The following is an 18,183-nucleotide window of genomic DNA, read 5'->3' as shown; positions in this document are numbered from 1 at the left end:
ACTATCAAGCAGGTAATTGAGTTTGCGGCGAGCTAGCTAGCTAGCCTATTGTACCTGTGCATCTGCACTCGAAATGAAAAGATAATAATGCTCAGTTTTGATTGATGCTATCATTGAGTTGTTTTTTTGTTGTTGTTGTTTAAACAATATGTTCATCTTTGTTCCTTTTGTGGCTTAAGCCAGGTAACCCAAATTTTAGAAACACTTCTCAGTACGATGCATTGCAACTGAAGAACCACTGAGTGGTCACACAAGTATTATGTTGTGTTTTCCCTCATCACTGTCTAGTGTTACACATTGAGGTCGAGCGCCACCAAGAAAACTGCAGCCCAGAAGAGAATGGAGCCATTGATTCCCCTGAGGAATCATTTTTGCAGAGGGAGTGTTTAGCACTGGGCTAGAGAGGGAGCTATTAGCCGCTTCTCCTGCTCTGTCATCCATGACTCTGGAGCCTCTGACATGTCGTGCACACCCTCAAAAACATCTTCATACAGAAGCTCAGAAAAGCTCTGTTGCCTCTACATGCAAACTATATAACATGACTGAAACAACGCCACTATGCCTGCTTTCGTCCTGAATTCCTGTCCTCTCAGGAGAACGTGGTCCATCATTACCTCCTTCAGACTCCCCACTTTTCCCATTTCAGCACCCCACTGAGCTAAGATATCAGCTAACACATGATCCTCTTAGGCCTGGACACTGATAGCCAATGAGGGCCTCAAGCCAAGGCTACGGAGTAAAACAGACATCGCCGTCGGATCAGCCCCAAGTGTTAAAAATGCGCCTTTGAGTGACTTTCAACAGGGATTCCCCAACTGTGGTGTGCCATTCCCAAACTGTGGTGCATGAGATTAAATGTTTAAGGGCAATCAAGCATTATCAGACGTTTACGTTGTATTTGTCCCAAATGTGATTTTATTTTGTTCATTTGGGGGGGGGGGCAAAGGTGGTGCGAGGACAAGTAGGACTGCTGCCTTCATTGTTAGGCATTTTGGTAAATCTATTAGCAAATCTCACTCAACATCAGACTCTGAATATCGTGTTGCGTTTTGGAATTGTTTCTTTGTCTCTTCATTTATAAGAGAGATTTGGCAACTGTGGTGCACGATTTGTGTGGTGCGTAAGAAGTGTGATTCAGGCGGTGCACCAACTCTGTCAAGGTGTTGATAGGGGTGTGCCGCAGCGAATGTTAGAGAAAGGAAAAATTAAATATATTTTCAGCTTTTTGTTGTGATTTTAAATAAGTGACACATTTATGTTTGGATGTTGGATTTTTTTGGGGTAGTTGGGCAACGTGGGATGAAGTGAACAATTCTGTCGATCTTGAATGGGGTGTGTGGCCTATACATTTAGGAAGAGGCTGCTATATCGGCCCATTTCATCAGTCAACCTCGTGTCCACTTTTAGATTCATTAAGTTTTTATCAGCTCAAGCCTGATAAGATCCAGGGTCGGCAGCCATTACCCCAACATCACAGAATATCGGGTGACGTCCTGTCCATGTTGCCCACCAAGCGAAGACTTTTCAAGAATATTTCATTGTATTTCTTGGCTCACGCTGGCCCTGTATCAACAAAGGAAGCCAAACCCTCCACAGCTTTTTATGATTAAGTTGAACAAAGTCAGGAGTTTTTTTTTTTCGCTTTATTTTATTCCATAGTTCCTCCCAAGTAATCCTATATTACTTCACCAAGCCAAAACACGACGTATGGACTTAAATTAGCGCTAAAAAAGAACGGCGTCCATCATGGCAAATGTAGCATTCCACAGGTACCCATGTCCTTTCCTCTCCACAGCTTCTCTGGGCTTTTTTTTTTTTTTTTTTACATAAACATGTGGCTGGGAGGACTAACACTAGCACAACATGTACCTGAACTTTCAGTTAGTTACCGTATAAATGCCTTCCCGCTGCCAGTCCAGCCGACACCTGCTGCACATTCAACAGCCAGCTGGATTAGTACCAGTTCACAAGGCAACATTACATGGACACACCTTTTTAAACTGTTAAGTGATACTTGTCACTCAGTGTACCGGACGGCCAAGGTGGCAGAAGCCATGTCTTTTTAACCAAAGTCAACTGGAGGCCAAGTCCCAGAAAGGCCTCTGTGACCTTAAATGTGATCCCACGCTGTGATGTCATTTATGCAAAAAGTTAGTGTCCAATGCTCATATAAAGCATCTTAAGTGGGGTAGCCGCATACTGATTTTCCGGCCAAATCCGAACATTTTTTTCAGGGTGGCCAACCATTTCCCACTGGTTTTGCTGCAATTCAAAATTTGAATCGCTGGTGAATGCCATTGCAACATTGTAGATGTAACAGCCAATCAAAATCTCACATATCCTCACAACACAATGGTCCACAGGGCATGCTGGAGCCTATCCCAGCTGTCTTCAGGCAGTAGGTGGGGGACACCCTGAACAACACAGGGACAATATAGAAGGTTCCATTAACCAGTCCCAGTCGACCATTTATATACATACATACATACATACACATACTTGCGGTTCAGCACCCTTGACTAATTAATCAGTGGACCACACCGCCCATACATCATATAAAGATGTGTCATTTTGAGTGCACCGTTTACCATAACAGGAGTAAGATGATTTTTATTTATTTTATTAATTTTTTTGTGCATGTTTAGGATTGCTCATATTTTAAATATTATCCACCCATCCATTATCTGAACCGTTAATCCTCACGAGGGATAACTTACAGACCAATAACCATCCACGCTCACACTCACCCCTAGGGACAATTTAGAGTGTTCCATTAACCTGCCATGCATGTTTTTGGAATGTGGGAGGAAACCGGAGTATCCAGAGCAAACCCACAACAGGAGAATATGCAAATATCTGCACAGGAAGGGCGGGGCCCGATTCAAACCCACAACCTCTGCGAGGCGGATGTGCTCACTGTGCTGCCCATTTTAAATATTAGTGTTTTCAAACAAGTGTAAAACAAGAATTGTTTTGAAATAAAAACAAATTGGAGGTTAAACAGCATCCCAGAATGGCTAGCTTTTACTTTAGCTGTTCCATTCCATATTTTCTGTCAGTGAAAAATAAAACAAAACACTTACTCTGCGAAAATAACGTCTAAACCTGTTTTCTGCCCGAACGGAGTGTCCTGTTTTTTCAATCAACAAACCTGTAACAACAAACCGATGAAGAAAGCAAAGCAAGCAGTGAGCATGTCGGTGGACAGCTGTGCATGCTTTCAAGGAGGCAATACGTACGTGTGTGTGTGCCTGTATATGTGTATGTGTGTGTACATTGAGCTCAAGTGCCACAGGTCATTTTAGAGAAAAACACACCTGCTTTATAATGAATTGTGTTCTTTGGCCGAAGCGACAAGTGGAGTAATTGCAGCTTACATGCAGGCGGATCAGGTGTGTGCTCCAGTGTGTTTGTTTTATTCATTTGCAGCCAGTTAAGAGCCAAAGTGTCACTTCCCTTGTGAAATTATGGATTTCATGTACTATATTTAATCTGGGTGGAGGTTATCCAAAGTCGACAATTCATTGGGTATACCTTTCATATCTAATTTTGAAGCTCGATCAAAAATGGATTTTACAAGAAGTACCTCATGGGCTTATTTAAATTTGTTGAAGTAATACCACTATGTGGGCATTTATCATTATAGTCATCCCCCGTTAAACATGTTTCACCTCTTGTGGTTCTGTGGTGTTTCAGATTTTTCCACTCATCAATTTTTTTGGGTGTTGAAATACGTTTCAAACGTGGGTTTAAATCACTTTCAGTGTTATTACTGCGTACAGGAACGGTTTCAGGCCAAAGTAAAGACATTTCAAGAAATGTTTTATGCCTATAGCAGGTGGCTCTGAAACTAATACGATGAACTATACTGGGTAACAAAGATATATTGGAATCATAATTCCAATTCAAAATAATAATAACAATGGAACAAATATGTTTGAAATGAATTTCGAATTTACATATATTCATGATTTATATAAATGTCATTTCCTGCAAATAGTCATCTTTTTTCAAATGAATTGGCAAAGCCTCCACGGGGCGTTTTATTTCAAAATGCATTTTAGAAAGAATAAATGAAACATCCGTCTATCCATTTTATACCCCTCTTGTTTTTTTAAAAACAGATTGTTGTATGACATTACCACACACAATGAGGAACGACATCCGTCTATCCATTTTATACCCCTCTTGTTTTTTAAAAACAGATTGTTATATGACATTGCCACACACAATGAGGAACGGCCACGTGTCACTGTCCACGGGAACGCTGCATCAGTTCGAAGATCTAGAACATCTTGTAAGTTCGTTTTACACACTTGTTCTGCCACGGTTGGCTGTTTTGGTTCGCAGTTAGCGAGAGAATTCAAATGGGCTCAGATTTAGTGTCCATTTGTGAACCATGTCTATGAACTGGTTTAAGTACATATAATACGAACTAAATTTTAAAGGGGCAGGTTGTATTTAGCAACATGAACTCTTTGAGGAGACATTTTTTTGGTCTTTCTCGTCTTTAATTCTTAATCTATTAACATGCCTTGGTAAGTGTTGCTTTTTTGATCAGCGTTCAAATGGGCTCAGCAGTTAACTTTTAATGTCTGAATGATGTTACGACCAGGTTTTTTTTTTGGGGGGGGGGTTTGTTTTTAATGGGAAATGAGAGGTCTATTGAGAGAGGCGTTCATTTTTCTAAGTGGATGATACACCCTTGATGGAGTGGGAAACACCATCCATATATCAGAGTACAGTACATCCATCAACACAAGTAGTGGTACTTTGGAATGTTTTGGGCTGAAACGTGTCTGCTTCTTGAGGAGGGGGAGTGTGTGTGTGTTTGTGTGTGTGTGTGTGTGTGTGTGTGTGTGTGTGTGTGTGTGTGTGTGTGTGTGTGTGTGTGTGTGTGTGTGTGTGTGTGTGCGTGTGTGTGTGTGTCTGTCTGTCTGGGGAAGTGAACTTGCCCAAGCGACAGCACACTTTCACACTGACAGCTGCTGCGCCGTGTTGACGAACAGCACCAGTGTAAGGAGCAAAGAGCACGCTCGCTCGACCTGTCGACAGCCCTTCCATAATTCAGTCAGTCAAGTTTGAGGACCGATTCCTGCCACTCGGCAAACAGCCGTCCCGCGTGATGAGTGTGCTTCTCGTCCCCCCACCCCCCTCGTCTCCTCTCGTAATCTCGCTAGTCTCTCTCAACGAGCCCCGCAAACGTAATTGAAAACACAAGCTTGAAAGAACAGTAGTATCACTGACACGAGGAATGTTCCTTTGTCCCCGGACGACTACACTTGCGCCATCATGTTTTAACACGTTCCAAGAATGTGTGCGTCTTGTCCGCGGGTCAAGCAGTTTGACAGTGTGCCCCCTTGTTCCATTATCTTAAAAAATGAGCTCATTGCTGAGGTTCTTGGTATTTACAACGCCATGGCAACAATGCTCTTTAGTTTAATTTGCCTTTAGGTTTTTTTTTTTTTTTTCTTGTATGCAGTGGAATCTCGTCTTTCGGTCACGACCCATAGCTCCCGGATACAAGCGGCCGAAATGAGTTTTCTCCGCAGGGTGTCCGGGCTCTCCCTTGGAGATAAGGTGAGAAGCTCGGTCATCCGGGAGGGGCTCAGAGTCGAGCCGCTTCTCCTCCACGTCGAGAGGAGCCAGATGAGGTAGCTCGGGCATCTAATTAGGATGCCTCCTCGACGCCTCCCTGGTGAGGTGTTCCGGGCATGTCCCACTGGCAGGAGACCCCGAGGACGACCCAGGACACGCTGGAGAGACTATGTCACCCAGCTGGCATGGGAACGCCTCGGGATCCGCCAGGAAGAGCTCGAAGAAGTGGCTGGGGAGAGGGAAGTCTGGTCTTCCCTGCTAAAGCTGCTGCCCCCGCGACCCGACCCCGGATAAGCAGTAGAAATTGGACAGATGAATCTTGAGAGTCCAAAGGCCCGAACAATTACGAATTGGCCCTAGAAATGTCAGTTAAAAACAAGCCTCAAAAACATAATGGGATTAATTAATGGCGACGCATCATTTACTTTTTTTGGTGGAGGGCTATTTGTGGCTCTTATGCAACATTCCAAGGAGTAAATGAGAAGAATTTGAAGTGAAACTCGTTGTTACCTTCAGCAAAGCGTCCAGAAGTTTTGAGGAAAGTTGAACAAAAATATCATGGCATATGGCCTTTATGTGACACAAAAAGAAGACAAGAACCTGAGGGCTGAAGAAAACCTTACGTCAAGTTGGGTTGTATGTCGTAACCTCACACAGAAAATTAACATGCGCACCTGTGGCAGTTGCCAATAAGGTGAAGTCTGGTTTATAGTTCTTTAAGTCAGACAGACGTAATACAGTTAACTTCTTTTTACACTTTTACACATAAAAATGAACATTAAAATTGAATACACAAGGTGCAATTGCAGCGTAAATTAGCTTATATAATTTCTTGGTTAGGCGGCCCGGTAGTCGAGTGGTTAGCGCGTCGACTTCACAGTGCAGAGGTACCGGGTTCAATTCCAGCTCCGGCCTTCCTGTGTGGAGTTTGCATGTTCTCCCCGTGCTTGCCTGGGTTTTCTCTGGGTCCTCCAGTTTCCCCCCACATTCCAAAAACATGCATGGCAGGCTGATTGAATGCTCCAAATTGTCCCTCAGTGTGAGTGTGGACGTGAATGGTTGTTCGTTTCTGTGTGCCCTGCAATTGGCTGACAAGCAGTTCAGGGTGTCCCCTGCCTACTGCCCGATGACCACCGGGATAGGCTCCAGCACCCGCCGCGACCCTTGTGAGGAAAAAGCGGTTCGGAAGATGAATGAATGAATTACTCGCCACAAAGTTAAGGCTGTCTTTATGTCTTATTCATTTATTAATTATTATTTTATTATATATATATTTTTTATTATTCATTTACATGTGTGTGAAAGTAATATTAAAATAAGTAATAAAAACTGAATTTTTTTGTTTGTTTTTTTTTTTTTTTTTACAAGTTTGATGATGACGACAGTTTATTTCTTTGGTTTCCTGTGAGGGGGGGTGGAATGCTTCAAAGTCCAAAGATTGAATGTTTTACTTGCGACTGTCTCAAATCAGACATAAAAGTTAGTCTCAGGCAGTAAAGGACGATGGACTGTTATTTCAATTTGCTCTTCAAACTCCCCCTTTTGTCCAATAAAAGCGACATTGCAACTTTCCCACAATCTGTTCGACTCCAATTGAAACTTAAGTCTCTACTGGCCCCTGGCCAGTGTGTTAACTCCAGCTAAATCAATGGATTAGCTATTTAGCCCAACCCCACTACACAAACATGTTCACGCACTCGCTCCGATACAAACACCGCCGCTGCCACTACCGACGCTAATCTGGAGGCTCGTTCCAAGAAAGGACCAGATTCTCACAAAATGGTGAGCGCACCGAGAGGCGCCCGTTGAATGCGCTGACGGACCCTCGACGAAATTCCGCCTTGCTTGGGAGATTTAATTTATCCCTTCACAAAGGCTGCAAGGGTGGGAATCGAGCAGAAGCAAACGTTCTTGCATTTATGAAGAGGATTAAACTATCTCCTCAGTTTGCATTCCCACACACACTGGAGGTGACGATTGGACGAGCGAGTTGCTTTCCCTCATAGAGTACCCGCATGTCTTAAATATTTTTTTTCTTTCTAAAAGACCCTGACACGTGACAAAGAAAAAAATAATTTGCTTATCGTGTGATGTGTACTCGAGATGACCAGTTCAGCAGACTACAAACATCGATAAGTCTCCTCCCTCAAATCAATCTATTGTAGTACCAAGCCTTACCTGTGAGTGGCAGTATGGTGCCACGGGGCACCCAAACTCCCGAAAAATGCTTTCCGACGCCGGGCTGTCACGAGGCATGACGAAGCGGTGCGCAATTTGATCCTGGTCTCAAACAAGTGACAAAAGACCAAAATATCCCATCGCAATCTGTGGATCAGACAAACTCTGCGTTGACGACACACATCAGGTTTTGCCATCATAAATAAAACCTTTACCGATGTTGGTCCCGAGTGTATTCCAGGCTGATCAGGGAGTTGTTCTGAACATTCCCCAGAGCAGAGAATAGTCGCTCAGGAGAGAGATGCGGTGACAACGCCTCTTCTGACTTTAATCGAAAGGAAAGGGAAAAAGTTCACATTTGTCGGTTGTGTGTATATCCCCTGCTTTGAGCGCACACGTCCTAATTTATGTGCGTGTCATTTCAGTGCCTGCAGTCAGCGGGCCGTGCGCTTGTGACACATGAGGTCAGCGTTACTGTTGAACCCCCGCCACAGCGTCTGGTACAGTGGAGCGGGGCAAATGTGCAGCTGTGCGAAGGCTGCGCAAACACCGCGCTGACAAACTCTTTGTCATTCAACATGGTTGCCGGTGTCCAGCGCTGCCAAGCCAACATGAGCGGATTTGAGGAAGAAGGAAGACGTATGTACACTTCCCGTGTTGGCATCGCTCTTTCCCACTAAACATTGCTTGGTGGTCCGTAGTATACATACATGCTAAGGGGCAAGTGAAAGAGGGGAAGTGAAGCGGAGCCTGGAGGGCGGAACGCCCATTGCTGCACAGAGCTGACTTTCACACAGTTGCCGATGGATTCATGCCCACAAATTCAGGGTCAGTTGCTGCCAAATGGCCTTACTTTGCTTTCATCTGACCACAGCACTTTGTTGTGTAAAGCCTTCCCTGAGTCATTGAGATGTTCACTGGCAACCTTAAGGCGGGCCTGTACATGTGCTTTCTTAAACAGTGCAGGGATCTTGTGGGCACTGCAAGATTGCAGTCATTTATAGTGTGACCGACTGTTTCTCCTGGTGGCTGGAGTCCCAGTTGCGTTCAGATCATTAGCGAGTCCCCAAAGTGTCCTTTGAGGCATCTCTCTCGCTTACTTTACTCGTGGTTATCTTCAACCCTCAAGGCATGATCTTGGATGGAGTTCCCGACAGAGAGCAATTGATGGTCATTTTGCGTGCTTCCACTTTGGAATAATGGCCAGTAGTTTTCATCTTCTCTTCTTTGGCTGACGGTTTGGTAACCCATTCCAACCATTCTCGAGCAGTTCTACAATCTTGTCCCTGGTGTCTTTTACACACCCTTTAGTCTTGCTCAACAACTGAAGGGTCAGATATCGATTCTCAGAATGGGGTTTTGATTATAAACATGACCAGATTCCCAGGACTGCAGGTACTGGTCATTCTTTGATTGTGCACAGCTGGGTGCCACATGAGCACCTGCCAATCAATGGGAGCCAGAATTCTGATTGAGTGTTAAGTGATCACATTCTCAATTCGTTCAGTAAAATGCACATTGTACAAATTTGTATATCGTGTGGTTGGTATGCGCTTTTGACTGATGTTTGACCGCTGTGGTGTTTCTTTTTAAGCCAACAAATTTACAAATTCAGCATTGGATAAATTTATCTCCATCCACTATTTTAAATTAGATCGGTAAATTGATGCCGTTGTTAAATCCAGCCTCTTTCATCTTTGGCAGCTGGCTAAAGTGAAACCTCTCCTTCCTCATGAGCACTTTGAAACAGTAATTCATGCCTTCATCACATCCCGGCTGGATTACTGGAATGCAATTTACTTTGGAGTCAGCCAATCCTCCATTAAGTGTCTCCAGTTGGTCCAGAATGCTGCTGCTCGCCTCTTGACTGGTCCTCGTAAGAGGGATCACATAACTCCTACTCTGGCATCCCTTCACTGGCTCTCTATACATTTTAGAGTTCTTTTTAAGATCCTGTTATTTGTATGATTTATTTATATATTTCAAATCTTTAAATGGCCTTGCTCCACCTTACCTCTTTGATCTCCTCCGCCCCTACACATCTGCCCGGTGCCTCATGATAATGTCTGGTCTGCAGACCAGACATTATTAGAGGTACCAAGAACTAAGCGGAGGCTCAGAGGGGATCGAGCCTTTTCCTGTCTTTGGAATGACCTCCGACTGAACATTCGGCAAGACCCCTCGCTGCCCATCTTTAGAGCTCAGCTCAAAAGTCATTTCTATTCTTTGGCTTTTGACTCAGGATGACTCAGACTTGGTTTTTAGTTTGACTGTTTTTGTGCTTTTTACTGTCTTTGTTATTCATTTCTTGTTTTATTGTTTCTTGTTCGATATATGTTTGCTGCAAGTACAGTACTTTCTGTACAGCGGTGGTTGTTTTAAAGTGCTCTGCAAATACAGTTGAGTTTAGTAGTTTGAACAGCTCATAAGGTCCTTGTTGAGTGCCAACAGAACACATTAATGACATTGTCACATTGCAATTGATTTCTTTCTTTTTTTCTTTTCAAATTTAGCTGACCTCTGAATTCAACCAGCTAACCACATTCTTAACGTAGATGCTCAGCCTCCAGCAGCATCACCCGTCATTCTCCAGTCCTCCTGTCCCTCCACACTCCACATTGTCGCCGGGTCAGAGGCGCCGGGTCTAGCCCCGGTGCCATGTAGCCTAATCACATAAGCACACAGGCTAATCCCGGGGACAGCTGGGGAATCTTTACTGCACAATTGAGGCATGAGCTGGACATCCACTTGACTTGCTGTCTCTGTAACCCGCCCCCAACTGACTTTCATCAACCAGACCCCCCCATCCCGTGACACGCAACTTATTTCCCTGCCAGACACCGCGTGCGGTGGCTTGAGGGTCAGCGCAGCTGCTGATAGAAACTTCCAGGTCATCCCACGCTGTGATATTCCTGTGTTGTTTTAGCATCAACATTGTTGGGAGTTTTGTCCGGGTAACTAAAAAGTCATACATCACCGATGCATAAAATGGCCGGTGTTGATGGAAATGTCATTTTGGCAACTATTGACGACAGGACGATAGCACTTACTGTAGCTGTGATATGAAATAGTTGTTAAAGGAAATTGGGAAATCATTTTCACAATTCAAAACAGTTCCCAAGTGTCTTTGAAAGGTTCTTGTCAAAATACCCCAAGAATTATAGCTGATGTGACTTGTCTTGCTGAAGCTCTGTGTCAACCAAGTGAGCGATTGAAGACCCCTCCCCATTTACTCATCCACCAATGGCCAGTGTTACACTGTTAAAAAAAAAAAAGAGTGCGCTTAAAATTTCAAGACAACAAACTTTGGTCACATTTTAAGGTGGCCAATTCCACTGATAAGCACATCCGCCTCACAGTGCAGAGGTGCGAGGTTCGATACCGGCTCAGGCCTTCCTGTGTGGAGTTTGCATGTTCTTGCCGTGCCTATGTGGGATTTCGGCGGGTACTCCGGTTTCCTCCCACATTCCAAAAGCATGCATGATGGGTTATTTGAAAACCCCAAATTTTCCCTAGGTGTTATTGTGCGTGTGAAAGCTTGTTTGTCTTTGTGGGCCTTGCAAGTGGCTGCCAACCAGTTCAGGGCTCCAGTACACCCGTGACCCATGTGAGGATAAGCGGCTCGATTCTTGGATGGATGGATGGTGTGAAAATTAGCTTTGCTCCATCTCATAACAAAAAAATGAGTGTGCACAGGACAGTTGCCCCTTTTATTGAACCCCAACTTCAAGAACTTAAAAACAACCTGTTTGCTTTGTTGTGCTCACATTGTTGCCAGAAATGTGAGTAATGTATATTATAAGCAAATAGTTTTTACTGGCCTCTGATTTCAAAATGAGTTATCCAACAATTTGTTGTGTAATATGAGGCGATCATCCATTTATTTGGGTCCACGGTCCTTTTGAAAAAAAAAACAAACTACGATGTGGCCCGTGACAAAAAAAAAAAAAAGACTGCGTGCACATGGCACAACAGGACATACCTGTAACCACGTTGACAACTTCAACATACAATTACAGGGTGGGCCAAAACTAGGTATACATTCATACATCTGTACATCCAGCAAAACTCAACGCAGCTCTGCTTCCTTTTCGGCCTTGACATGATGGCAAGGATGTTGCACCTGTGGGAAATAAGGGCGCGTCTGCACAAGAGTGTTTTAGAAAGTATAGTCTCTCGAAAGAAGCTGTGGATCTTTGCTGATCAAGTCACGAGTGGAGAGGCTTGGGGTGGTGGTGGCTATTATGTAAATAAGGTCCACTGTTACGTAAGACTGCCTCACTTCAGGACACATTTTTAAGAAATAGACAGATTTACTTGGTTGTGTAACTTCATTCTTGATGGGTGGGCGGGCACTCCAGAGACATAACTATTTATATATCAGTGATTCAAGAGTCACATTTCCATCATATGTTCATTTTAAGGGACACGGAGGAGCGCACGTCCATTAAATACATCCGATGGATCTGTCATAAGACTTCTACCTTGGTGTCCTTGCTCTGTTAGACAAGTTAAAGCGCTCACGTCCACGGAGATTAGAATGACTAATGGAGTAATAGGAGGAAGTGAATACAAATGTTTCTAACCCTGCACCTCTGCTGGCGGCCTCTCGGAGTCTCCGGTGCCAAAATCGCAGGCGTCTGCTCTGATCCCATCGCCCTTTTCGAAAGACCACAATGGGGTCTCTGGAGCCTCTCCTGGCATGTCGGGCCAAAGCGAGGGAGCCACATGCTCCATTATTATTCACTGATTTTGTTTGTATGTCGTGTTTCAACGTACTCCGGCATTTTACGTGTATGGAACTCTCCAGTTGGAACGGAGTATTGTGGAAAAACGAGCTTTGTCAGGCAAGGCGGACATTTTTATGACTCCAAGCGAGTGTTGAAAACCTCCATTATCTGGCCCCGGCTTGCGGGGAGGCCCTTCAAGACTCTGTCCCTCGTGGGCGGTGTCCAAAATTGAGCTGTTCGCTTCTTCCAGTGAAAAATTGTTTTTACGGCCTATCATCTATCTTAAAAGCCACTTCAGATTTAGTGCAGCCTCTCTGCCGTTTCATAATGACAGCCTTTAACAGAGTTATATTATCCGTAACAGCGCATGTGAAATCCATACAGCCTGATGTTGACAGTGGAACATTTGAAGTTAAGCATGTTGCTGGTTGAAATATGCACTGTTGTAATTCCAAAACAATGTTAATGTCAAACTGTCTTTATTAATTTTACACGCAGTGTTTTAAGTGAGATTTTGAACTGTTATACCAAAATAAAAGGAAACATTGTATATCCGTCTATCTCTCTCGATCTCTGTGTTCCAGTTATCCTATGCTGGACTCGATCCCAGCTGTCTTACGGCACATGGTGGGGTACACCTTGAACTGGTCGCCAACCAATCACAGGGCACATATTCATAGACAAACAACCATTCGCTCTCACATTCACATCTACGGACAATATATAGTGTTCAGTTAACCTACCGTGCATGTTTTTGGAATGTGGGAAGAAACCGGGGTACCCGGAGAAAACCCACGCCGGCACGGGGAGAACATGCAAACTCCACACAGGAAGGCCGGAGCCGGATACGAACCCCGGACTTCTGCACTGCGAGACAGATGTGCTGACTGTCTATGCACTTTGCTGCCAACCACTGTAAAATAAAACAAAAAAAGTAAAATTACTGAGTCTCTGAAGAGATGCCATATATACAATTGACCAGGAGCAGGAAAAGCTTGGCCTTCTCTGGCCATTTTCAAGCTCGGTTTTAACTACCTGATATTTGCAATGGAAGCTCCAATGTTGAACATGATGTTGGATGAATTCTACGCTGTTGTAATTGCAGAGCTTTTTTGTTTGGAACCATAGAAAATAATAGAGGTAGTCTTTCCGTCAGTACTGACGGATGTCCGCTTGGCTGACGGATGATGGGAAATGTAAGAAAATGATGGACTAAGCACATACAGGAGTGGGTTTTCGTCCGTTTGTGTAGTTGACACGAACTCGGTCAAGTACCGACGGACCTCTCAGTGCGTCACTGATGGACGCCGTTTTTTGCTGATAACTGACATAAATGTACCCCACACTCCATTAAGCATTTAAATTAAATTTGATTTTTTTTACTTCAATGGTTTTTTTTTTCCAACTGACAACTGACTGGTGAACCAGTGAAATTTGCTGATGACAGAACCACCGTTAAAATAACCTCGCGGACTGACTAACTGATGATTACAGTTTGAATTGGCTTGAAATAATGATGGACTGATGATGACGGACAGGTGCTCAGGCGAACAGGAGAAATTTTGTAAATTGCCTGCCTCTGGAAAATAATGTAATTCCCACTCATATTGAAACAATGGTCATAAATAGTAACTCTTAAATACAACTTAAATGAGCACATGTAAAATGAAATGACTACAAACAACTATTTTTGTGCTAGTAATTAATCATTAGGCTACATTCAGTATTGCGCTACATGCTACTAATACAAGCATTCTATTGGTAAAATTAATTTGTCAATGCGTTATCAATGTTTTATTTTGAGATTCTACTGAGCAATAGGACACTATATTCTGATGAAGTCCCATTTTATATTCTATGGCTATTATGACTGTTTCAAGGGTTTTATTTTTGTTTGTTTGTTCGTTTTTTTGGCTGGGGGCATTGGAGTTCTGGCAGGAGCCTGACGTCAATCAAAATTAGCTGTAAACTTGCTTGAAAGCTTGAAAGCGGGACACAGGAAGGAGGTAAGGAAGTGAGGGGGAACTTTTTTCACGTTGTTTCCCTGCGTTCTGAAAAGAAAAGACAAATGAGTTCCAAAAGACGTAGAGCATGAGCTAAAGTGTTTTCATAATGGTCAGCACATATGCTTGACCCTCCTTGAGAGTTTAGCTCATGCTTGGATTGCAATTCTGAAGCCCAAAGTCATAACTGTCAAAACTTTCACATGATGGCGATTGTTTTTAACAGTCAAAATAATGGTAATGTAAACTTCAATTATAATGCCTGAAAACAATTACAAGTTACTCTATGATTCCCACCCCTAAAGTAGACATGTTTTTCTTCAATTTGCTATGTGCTTGCAACATTTGTTCAATATTGGCCCAGATATGAGTAAATATGATTCTCTCTCTCTCTCTCTCTCTCTCTCTCTCTCTTTTTCTCTCTCTTTCTCTCGCTATATAAATTAAAAAAAAAATCCTCGTCTCACCCCTCGGGTGGTGTCCGTCCCCACATTCATCTCGGGTCCTCTACCAGAGGCCAGGAAGCTTGAAGGTTCTGCACAGTATCCTTGCTGTTCCCAGCACTGCGCTTTTCTGGACTGAGATGTCCGATGTTGTTCCCGGGATCTGTTGCAACCACTCACCTAGTTTGGGGGTCACTGCCCCGAGTGCTCCGACCACCACAGGCACGACTGTCACCTTTACTTGGATGTTTCATCCTGGACAGTGGCTCTCACACTCACTAGTCCCCGGCCTCCTTCCTTTCGGCTTGCGTACAGTCTCAAGGTGCTGGATTTGGAATCGAACCCTCCATGCATGGTTTGGAGCTTTTGGGTCTTAACATCCGTGGTCTGAATCTCTTCCTTGGGCCACCTTATTATTCCTACAGGGCATCTGATCACTGCCAGCAAAGAATGTCAATCCGGAGGCCCATTTTAAAACGGTACGCGTGAGTTACGATAGTTAACAGGTTGCAAAAGTGCGTCACATGCCTCCGCGTCAGGTCTCCCACTAAGGTAGGCAGTGATTTTCTTTTAACAAGCTCATAAACTGTCTACTGTACATTTTAGGGGCCGTTATGGCTGTTGCTCATCGTGGCATGCGTATGTACGTGCGTGCATATATGCGCGTGCGCGGTAAAGGGTCGATCGCGAGAGGTTGGTTGATCGAAAAGTAGATCTTCGGTCCAAAAAGTTTGGGCACCTCTGCTTGAAAGGGTGTACCCCACCTTTCGCCACACACCTGCAAACATAGCGAAGATAAGCGGTACAGTTGATGGATGGATGGATGGACGGATGGACGTATGGATGGATGGATGGATGGACGGACGTATGGATGGATGGATGGATGGATGGATGGATGGATGGATGGATGGATGGAAGGAGGGATATGGATAGATAAATGCACAATATTGTTTTGAACATCACTAATTGCTCATTATTGTGTAGAGTTTGCATGTTCTCCCGGGGCCTGCGGGGGTTTTCTCCGGGTACTCCGGTTTCCTCCCACATTCCAAAAACATGCGTGACAGGCTGATTGAAGACTCTAAATTGTCCCTAGGTGTGAGTGTGAGCACGGATGGTTGTTCATCTCTGTGTGCCCTGCGATTGGCTGGGAACCGGTTCAGAGTGTCCCCCGCCTACTGCTCGAAGACAGCTGGGATAGGCTCCAGCACCCCCCGTGACCCTTGTGAGGATAAAGCACATCAGAAAATGGATGGATGGTTAATTGCTAATTATTAAGTGAAAACTTATCTTTCGGGTGACATATTTGTCACAGTAATTTTCCCTCGAAATTAGGATAGTAATGTTCACTCGAGTATTTCCAAAACTAAATAAGGCAATTAAGGATTGTTACTTTGTTAAAATACTAAACAAATTATGACAAAAGACCAGCTATTACTAAATAGACATTTGCTCTGATCGTGGTGTGACCAGTATTCACATCTATTTAAGTTAACAGTAAAAATAATGTGGTTTTGCTTAATAGTGAGCTGGGCTAACATTTTGGGACGCTGACTAACTAATGACAATGCTAACAAATATGAGCTAAATAAACACCCAACAATGCCTGCTGCGTCTGGATGCCGCTGCTCACCCGCAATTTTTAGTCTGTGGCTTTATTGTTTTTGTTCTTGATTGTAAAGTGCTTATAAATAAAATGTATTATTATGATTATTATTACCTTACTTTGTAAAACTCCGCTGTACTCAAGTAAGTTATTTGTCAAAATACCATAACTAGTCTGTCCGCAACTGTATCTTTAGTATTTAAAGCTACAGGCAGACAGTCATGATTGAGCATCGCAGCAACAAGACCGCAATCAAAGTGCAGCGGAGCAAAACGGGACACATATATCTTGTGCTGAAATAACAACATTAGCCCACATTTTTTTTTCCTTCTTAACTATCACACAAGTTCGAAAGAAATTCAGGAATCCTTCATTTTTCTTTGTGTGTGTGTGTGTGTGTGTGTGTGTGTGTGTGTGTGTGTGTGTGTGTGTGTTTCAGTTGCGCCCACTTCCTCCATGGTAACAGCTGTCAAAACTTTGTTAGATTACAGCGCAAAGTTCCAGCGCGTATTAGCAGCCTGGTACCAGAGAGGGGGCAGGAAACGAGCAAGGGGGAGTCCGACGAAGACGCTCCCGAAGCTGCTAATTTAGGGTACACGTGTCATGGGGATTTGCTATTCCCGTATTAGCACAGATATCCAATAATTATGTCTTGCTTTGGATAAAGCTCAACATTTCAATTCCTATAAGCCACGTTTTGTTGAGAGAGAAAACTCCCCGAAATCTCCCCTTCGCCTGCTGAGGAGGGGAATGTTGAATTAATAATAGCGCTCCGGCGCGGGGGTAATTCCCCAGCCGGCATAGTAATATAATGTATGTCTGTGCGCTGCGTAAAAAGCCAAAGCTGAGTCATGCGTTTGATTTCACGCTGACTTTGTTTGACGCCAAGGTCGAAAAATCATAGGAGGTGGGCTGCCATGATGAGTTTACATGAAAATTCAACTCAACTCAACTCAACTGTACTTATAGAGCACTTTAAAACAGCCATCGCTGTATACAAAGTGCTGTACATGGAGCAAATAGCCACAACAATTGCGTCTGTCATCTTACAGGTAACGTTTAGTCCCAATTTTTGGCGTATTGCAATCATAGTAATTCTTGGCATTCGATACCTGGGCCTTCAGTGGCATTGATTGACAGATGCTGAATGCATACATCTCAATGGAAATCGGCCGAATAATCGGACCGCCATTAATGGATGTGTGTGTGTGTGTGTGTGTGTGTGTGTGTGTGTATATGGGTATGACCACTCTGCCTTAACCCTACTAGTACAATACTGACAACTGTAAATACTTCTGTTGACCTTTGTCATTTCGCATGTTACTCAAAGACAAATGACTCACCAGGAAAATGCAGATATAATTTAAAATTTCATTTTTTATTATTTCAGATTTCTTGTCTCGCCTTTGTTATACAAAGATGTTAAATAACTTAAATACATTCTTACCAGTCATTTGTGATCTGCTTACGTCTACGAGCTATACACATGAGGTAGAGGACAATAATTTAGGGTTCCTATAAGACATGACTTTGTTGGTGTGCTGGTATCGGGGTGTGTGTTTGTAGACGCACTGCACAAACCCTAACAAAAAAATATAAAGTACTTGTAAAAGTGACAACATTTT

The sequence above is a fragment of the Hippocampus comes genome, unplaced genomic scaffold (genome assembly GCF_001891065.2).
Source record: "Hippocampus comes isolate QL1 unplaced genomic scaffold, H_comes_QL1_v1.1 scaffold85, whole genome shotgun sequence".
Classification (NCBI taxonomy): Eukaryota; Metazoa; Chordata; class Actinopteri; order Syngnathiformes; family Syngnathidae; genus Hippocampus; species Hippocampus comes.
Note: the sequence above shows the minus strand (reverse complement) of the source record.